Consider the following 7,315-nt stretch of genomic DNA (forward strand, 5'->3'; position numbering starts at 1 on the left):
AAATAATTGTTTTTTGAAGTCTTTTAATATTTTAAAGCAATAATACAAATATATCAGCACTGCTTTGTCTCGTTCTTTAATAAGACAAAATGTAAAAACATTTAAGAGGCATGAATAGTTTTGTAATGTAACATATTGTTATTGCATGGTTAAGGCCTCTGCGTTGACTTCATAATAATGTAAACTACCATAAAAGTTTGCAAACTGCAGACTCTTTCTATACCCTATCACAGTTGGTTTAGTTACAAGCTACATTTATTCCTGGAAACTGAAATTTTAATGTGAATTAATAAAGAAAAAAAATAATAAGTCAACCGCATCTTATTTAAGTAATCTAAAATACTTTAAGTATACTTATACATACAAGTAATGGCGGCAAATTTATAGAATCGTTTTTCAAGTCATTATTTCTGTTTATCTCATATGGATGCAACACACTGGCAAGCAATGCAAGTAATGACAAGCCATGTGGTCCCAAGAGACCAATTTTTTTCCATAGGTCACAAGCCAACAGGATAAAAACACGTGTGGTAAAAACTTTCCATTAATCCTTATAACTACCTACCCTTGTCCACAAATTGGCAAATGTTGTCTCCTTGAAGCTCAAATGGCAAATGAATAAGATACTATATAAGTTGTAAGACATTTTGTCTTTAAACATGAACAAAGGATGCAAAAATAGTCTGGAAATGTATATGGAAGTGGTAAATGAAATACAATAATGACTATAAAACAACTTAACTCATGAATAACATGTAATGTCCTACTGTGCCTCTTCGAATTTCATAAAGAGACCAACAGTAGCCTCTAGTGGTGGGAGTACACTAAATAGTGTGCTTTCCACCAAACAATGCTCACAGTCCACACATCCACTTTCCTTCACTACAGGATCAGTGAGCTTAAAAAGATGTGCTCACGAGACAGCTTACAAAGCAACTGCATTGATTCTATCAACAGTCTCTAGACAAATTAGAGTGAGAAAACAATCTAATTGTATTGCTTGATCATTCAGTAGTCCTCACTGTCAGCCTCTTGGTCTGCCTGTGGTAAGCACAGGACATTGATCCGGACTAGAATGAGATCAGCGGAGAGAGGAGGGGAGAGCAACAACAAAGAGTCAGAGTGATAAAGAGAGGCTGGCTGTACTGCTGACAACCTACCCCCCCGCATCTCCCAGTGTTGTAATGTAAAAGCTCTCTGTGAAGGATGCAGGGAACGCTGCCTACATAAGATCTCTGTCTCTATACACAGCTGAAAATCTGACAGAAAAACATTGCATATCAAAGAAGAAAAAAACTTACCACTGGCATTTTGATATAGTTATTTTTGATTATTATAAAAACAGCCAAAAACTTTGTTGTTTCATGTTCTCACCTTTAAAAAGGGGGTATTATGTAAAACATTAGTAAGCTTTAAATCATGATAAATATTAGTACCTCATCAAAAACACACCTGGAACATTGCTTTGATTCTTTCAAGCATGTTTGAGGAATCCTTTAATCTCCCATGGCAACCATTCGGGAGTGCCTAAACGCAGTCTCCAGCCAAGCTTCCACCTCACAGAATAACCCTCCCCTGCGACTCCCCAACTCTGCTCCTCCAGACTAGCGGCAAGAGCAATTAGCAAACACCTGGAAAACTGCAAGTCTGCTGAGCTCATAATACAAAATACTTTTCAGTTCAACACTCCTAGAACGGTTGCAAATGGCATAATGGAGGAGCACAATATTACAATCATGAAGGCAGAAAGAGAAGGAGTTTCTTAAGGAGACAGAGACCCAATTTTAAGTTATGTTTGAAACATACAACATTTTTATAACTGAAGGTAACATAGTTACTTGCTTGTGCAATAATGTGGCACTATGTGCCTAGAAAATACATAATGTCAATCCTTTAAATAGAAAAAACAATAAACGTAAGTCTCCAACAAGTAAACTCACTTTTCAAGTATCTTTACAGACACTATTATTCATTGTGGATCTCCTAAATCTCTGTACCATCTTATATGTATAATTCCAATGTTCGATTAAAGTTCAGGCACTTTAATAGACAAAAAAGAAAAAGAAAATTTGATCGTAGTTCAAATTTGTTGAACTACAATCAGAGTAAAAGAGATTATGAAAACATGTCCTAATTAACATTTCTACCATGCTGAACTAAGCTGAAAGACGTTTGTAATGCCTTTTCTGTTTGTTGGATTTTATTATATACCTTGTACATACTAGTGATTGAAAAAAGAAATGAAAAATTTTGAAGTAAATCACAATTTCAACCTCACTGACTCCAAATTACTGCAAAAGTATCCATCTTTTCTTTTCCTTTACCCACATAAGCTTTAGTGGCGTCAAAGAAATGAACTAATGCAATACAAATATTTGACCAAGAGAGGGAGCCAAAAGGCCATCATAGCAAAGTCAAGCGTGCAGAGCTGCTATTAATGCTTAGATCATGCAGTGTGCTCCTGCCACACAACACACAGAAAGGCTTCTTTGTGAAGAGTCAGCTCTTTGTGTTGCTTTTCTCCGCCCCTTTCTACTCTTATGGCTTTAAAAGAACAACAAATGCTGGTTTGTTTGCAAGGAAGCTGCAATAAAATGTTCAGACAAATATTCATCACCAATCGTTACTATTTATTGTCCCATTCTATAGAAATTTAACATTATAAATATTCACTAAAACTAAACAATAGATTAAATATATTTGCATGGGCATTATTGAATTGTGAGGAAAAAGCAAAAAAGCACTTCCGATGAAATTATTTTTTTTTTTACTGAAGGGCAAATTCGCAAGATATCTTAAACAGTTGTGTAAAAATTGCATCAAAGCAAAAAAATTGGTAACTGAGTGCTCTTTCTACATGACAACTTGTGTCACACCCAAACAAAAGCTGTCCCTTTCCGAGGGGCCTCGTTTTATCTCCTTGCTGTGTTACATCTTGAACGCAGTCATCAGACCCACAATCAAAAGGCTAAAGGAAACATTGCACTGCCTCATGTTGCGCTGAATGTGCAGGATGTATAAATACAGGATCCTCTCTGTCTGAACTGCATGCCCAGTTGTATGCCCAAGTCTTTAGGGCTAGTGTATGCAACATACAAATGCAATTTATATGTAGCATTAATACACATTTAAGCTGTATTAATACTACATCTTTAAGAAGTACCTATAAGAAAAAACTCACTCTCTATCTAGATATACATAGCAAAACACACGTTAGTCACAGAAGCAACATACCTGGATATTTGATACATTAAGTGTCATGGAGAGTGATGTCAGGTTACACCAAATATAAATAAATAAATAAATTATTATATGAATAAAAGTAGCAGCAAAGAGAGCTGTTTAGAATTGATTGTGGACCAAAATTTACCTGTAAATAGTAACCAACTCTGGTTTCGAGGCTCCTCCCAGCTAAGAGGAGGAACGAGTGTGGGAGCTATCAACCCACAGGGTACTGAAAAACACTATCACACCACGCACTGTTTCGTCTGAAGTGATGCTTTTAACTTTTCATAGTTTTAAAAACATTTAGAAGTCAACCATTTTCTTACAAATCAGATGAGCATTTCTATTAGCCACAATAAATCGATATCCATATATCTAAGCTTACAGCTCAAGCAAAGAGGGATGCAGCAGGACACAAATTGGAAAGATGCTGCACAATAAATGCTAGAAAACAGTGGTAGACATTTTACTGAAAATTGTAACACCATGAGAATGGGTCATTCTTTAGAACATCAGGATGGCTATATGGAATGGAAAAAGAAATTAATGGTAGTTTGTAAAAACTGATGGAAGTGAGGACTAACAATGAGAGGGTAAATAGTTTGAACCAAAGACAGGAAGTAAAACTAAGGCATAGAAAACGGATCAGAATAAAGCATAAACTTAAGACTTTAGTTTTATCTGGCTGTAGCACACTGTCTGCTGAGCTCACTGAAAAAAGACTGCATTCTCAGAATATAGCAGAATAATGAGAAATTCAGCTATTTTGAAAAATTTCATTTGTGAAAAACACAAACTCAAGGCGCATCACTCATTTTAAGGTAACAGTGATGATGCTAAAAGCAGCATAGCCAGATAGCGTGACAAATATCAGCTTGTTACACTTTAAAGAGTACTATAAACAGCAAAATGGTATAATAAACTGTCCAGCAAGCACAGAAAATAAAATGTTATTTAGTAATTGTACAATTTTGCTAAAGTAGATTAATCAAATCAAATGACAACAAATACATTTTATAGAATAAGAACAGCTTCTCAATATTTTTGACTGATCATCACTGCAATATCAATTCAATTCACCATCACTACAAACTAGCACAAAGCAGCGCTTTGGTGCAATATTTTGTGTTACACAGAGGTTCACATGTCATTACTTTAAACTATGCTTCATAATAATATTTCTTAAAACTGTGGTAAGTTTTCACTGTCCTTTATTCACACATCTAAGACAGATCTTCATGACCTAGATCAGAAAGTTCAGGGACAGCCATAGCCATAGGGTTTGTAAACAAATGTGAGAATATTGAGTAAGACATATGTTTGTTTTAAAGGGTCTCAAATCAGAAGCAATACCATTTTTTCCACTGAAGGAAATATAACTAAACAAAATACAAAGGTAAGGTGCCTAAATATAGAAAAACACCAATATTAACATAAAACACAAATATTAACTATGAAGGAATTACCTCAAATATTAGAATCTATCCAATGATAATACAAATATGACCTTAGACCGCCCTTAAGTTAACAGCATTGTTAATAATCTGAGATCAATAAGTATTCTGACTCCAAGATATGCATGAAAGGGAAAAAACAGATTTTACATGTTCTATTCTAATTACAATGTGTCGCTGCGAGAAGGCCAGAAATTAGGATGCCATCCAGAAATCATGCTAAACTCTTATATAATCCATCTTCTCTGTCAGAGCTGGCCATCCACAGGGTGCTCTGCCAGTATGTGGTGTGTAAAGTGAAAACTATACTACAAGCAGGACTAAATAAATCAAATCTTCAACCACCAGATCTCTCATGTAATTAGCCAGGCTCTGGGCGCTTGTTGCCTTGCTGAACATAAGCATAAAAGGCTTGAGTTAAATGCAAATTTATTAAGTGGGCTTATGCTGCAAAGACCAGTGGGGGGACCTGTACTGTATCATGCCTGTCTCAGCAAGAAGTCAATATGGTATCTTCCAGATCACTGGAAGGAAGGATTACAGGCCATCCCCCCTTCTTTAGATGTCTTGCTTTTTTGATTAATCCAAGCACAACATGAAATCCTTTAATCTGGCATGCAAGGCGTTAACGATGGGGGATTTTCTTGAGCTCACAAATAAAATCTCTCACAACCGAAGCAGGTGTAATACTGCTATGAATAAGCTGCTAGCAGTGGCTTGCTAAAGATAGGATGCTAGCTAGCTGCATAGGTCAGGTGGAAAAAAGCAAATAGGGAAGCAGACCTGGCATCCTGCTAACCTCCAGTGTACAACAGCTTAATGTTGGCGAATGACAACAAACTACGGTGTTTTAATTCAAATGCTTCTACAACATTTAAGCAGCATTTCCTCCCCAATGGGACGCCGTATAATAATTAATTATAAATGACACCGGGCTGCTCTACAGTTAGCTTAGCAACGTCTGCTCAGATAAAACAACAGTTAACGTTACCGTATGTCTTATTCCAGTACAGCTCTTTTCCTCGTCCCACTCCGATTACACAGCTGCCATTTAGAGACACTGAGGCCTCCTTGGTGAATGCATCTACTTCCAACCGTGTTTCCAGGACTACTCAGTGCCTGTGGTGTCTAACAGCGTTATAGCTCATAAATGACGTTGACTGAAACATTATAAAATAAAATCAGTGTATTGTAGTCCTGTTGTCTGCTGTGAGTGCTGGAGCGAGTCCCCGGGCGGAACCAATAGCGCTTTGTGAGAGGGGGGTTCGTGGATGAACTGCTGAAGTTTGCGTTCGCAGTGTGGCGAAATCAGACACTTACCGCACTGTGGTCCTCTTGGGTTAAACCGGCACGTTATAGTTGATAAATAACTATTTAAAAGAAAAGGAGAGACTTGTCTGCTTCTCAAGGCTTCTGTTTAACGCCAAGTCGGCCTGCGGCTCCTCCTTCACCACTTGCTGACACAAACAGCTGCCTAGCAACGGTGTCGCTGGCCATGGTGCTAAAAACATCCCGTCCCGCTAAAGGGCGCGTCTCCCTCAGACTTTATCAAGGTGTCATTTAGCTCATTAAAATGTGTGCTAACTCTCACCTTTGTGTTGTTTCTGAAATCTTCTGCAGTTAGATTGTGGTTTCTTGTGTTCAGCTGCTAAATTTCAGTACTAGCTGTAATATTTATTGTAGATTCTATCTGTACTATTGATCCATAATGTTTCTCTACTCATTACCTACATCTGCGGAGTAACTTTTGCCAATTTGTTTTAATGTATATATTTGTTTTTAAATCTATATTTTTACGAGGTATGTGACATGTTCATAAAATATTATTAGTAGTGGCAGAATTTTTAAAAACCTTTAACAGTTTAAAAAGTTAATCATTTTAGTGAATAGGACATTAATACTGTTAAAAATCCACTGATCCCTGTTGTGTTTGTAATTGTGTAGTCCTGATGTCACCTGGGAGCCAAATTGTACTGTTTGCAGCAGAGCAGGTGGTTATATTTACTTGCACTCCAATAAGTAAGCAAAGAATACAATAGAAAAATACTTGGAACATGTGAAGTGTTTTTTTTTTTTTTTATCCATTATTTATATATTATTTATCTATATGTACTTTGTATTTGTTTGCTTGTTTTAATTAAATGATTAAGATTAAGATATAAAAAAAAATACATAGAACAGTCTAAAGTGTTCCTTTGTGATTCCATTCCAGAAGTATTATTTACACACACTATGGAACATTTACATACACATTTAAAATGCACAAGACAAAGCAATTCAGAGTAGAGTAAATATAAATGCAATGGGGTTGTTGTAACCAGTAGAAAGATTTTACACTAATATTAGCGGCAAGATTGATAACTATTTGAATCTTTCTTTTTTTGTTAAATACAAAAACAAAACAACATTAAATTAAACAGGAGAAAAAATAAATTTGATGTAGCACCATATACAAGATTAAAATGGCAACTATACTTTGATCAGCCAGTTTATATTAAATATGTCCTCTTCCTAAAAAGGAAAGCTGGAGACAGAGCCCTAGCAATACATATTTTGTGGCTATCTTATTGTAACCAGGAAACTGAGAAAACAAGTGCTTTCCAACTTGTTTTTAGTAATGGTTAGTAATTTAGCAA

At 36.0% G+C, this 7,315-nt stretch overlaps 1 protein-coding gene across 5 annotated transcripts in view; it reads right to left on the reverse strand.

The window, feature by feature from the left end:
* Positions 1 to 6,097, reverse strand: part of ttll7 (tubulin tyrosine ligase-like family, member 7) — an 88,673-nt gene extending 82,576 nt beyond the window's left edge. For 3 of the 5 annotated variants that reach the window (XM_032572661.1, XM_032572663.1, XM_032572659.1), the window contains exon 1: positions 5,671 to 5,930. The gene's annotated coding sequence lies outside the window, so the exon portion shown is untranslated. Of the gene's footprint in view, positions 1 to 5,670; positions 5,931 to 5,999 lie in introns of those variants that run through there. The other 2 variants (XM_032572662.1, XM_032572660.1) reach the window with 2 other exon arrangements.
* Between the last annotated feature and the right edge of the window lie 1,218 nt (positions 6,098 to 7,315).

Source organism: Xiphophorus hellerii, chromosome 9 (assembly GCF_003331165.1).
Source record: "Xiphophorus hellerii strain 12219 chromosome 9, Xiphophorus_hellerii-4.1, whole genome shotgun sequence".
NCBI lineage: Eukaryota > Metazoa > Chordata > Actinopteri > Cyprinodontiformes > Poeciliidae > Xiphophorus > Xiphophorus hellerii.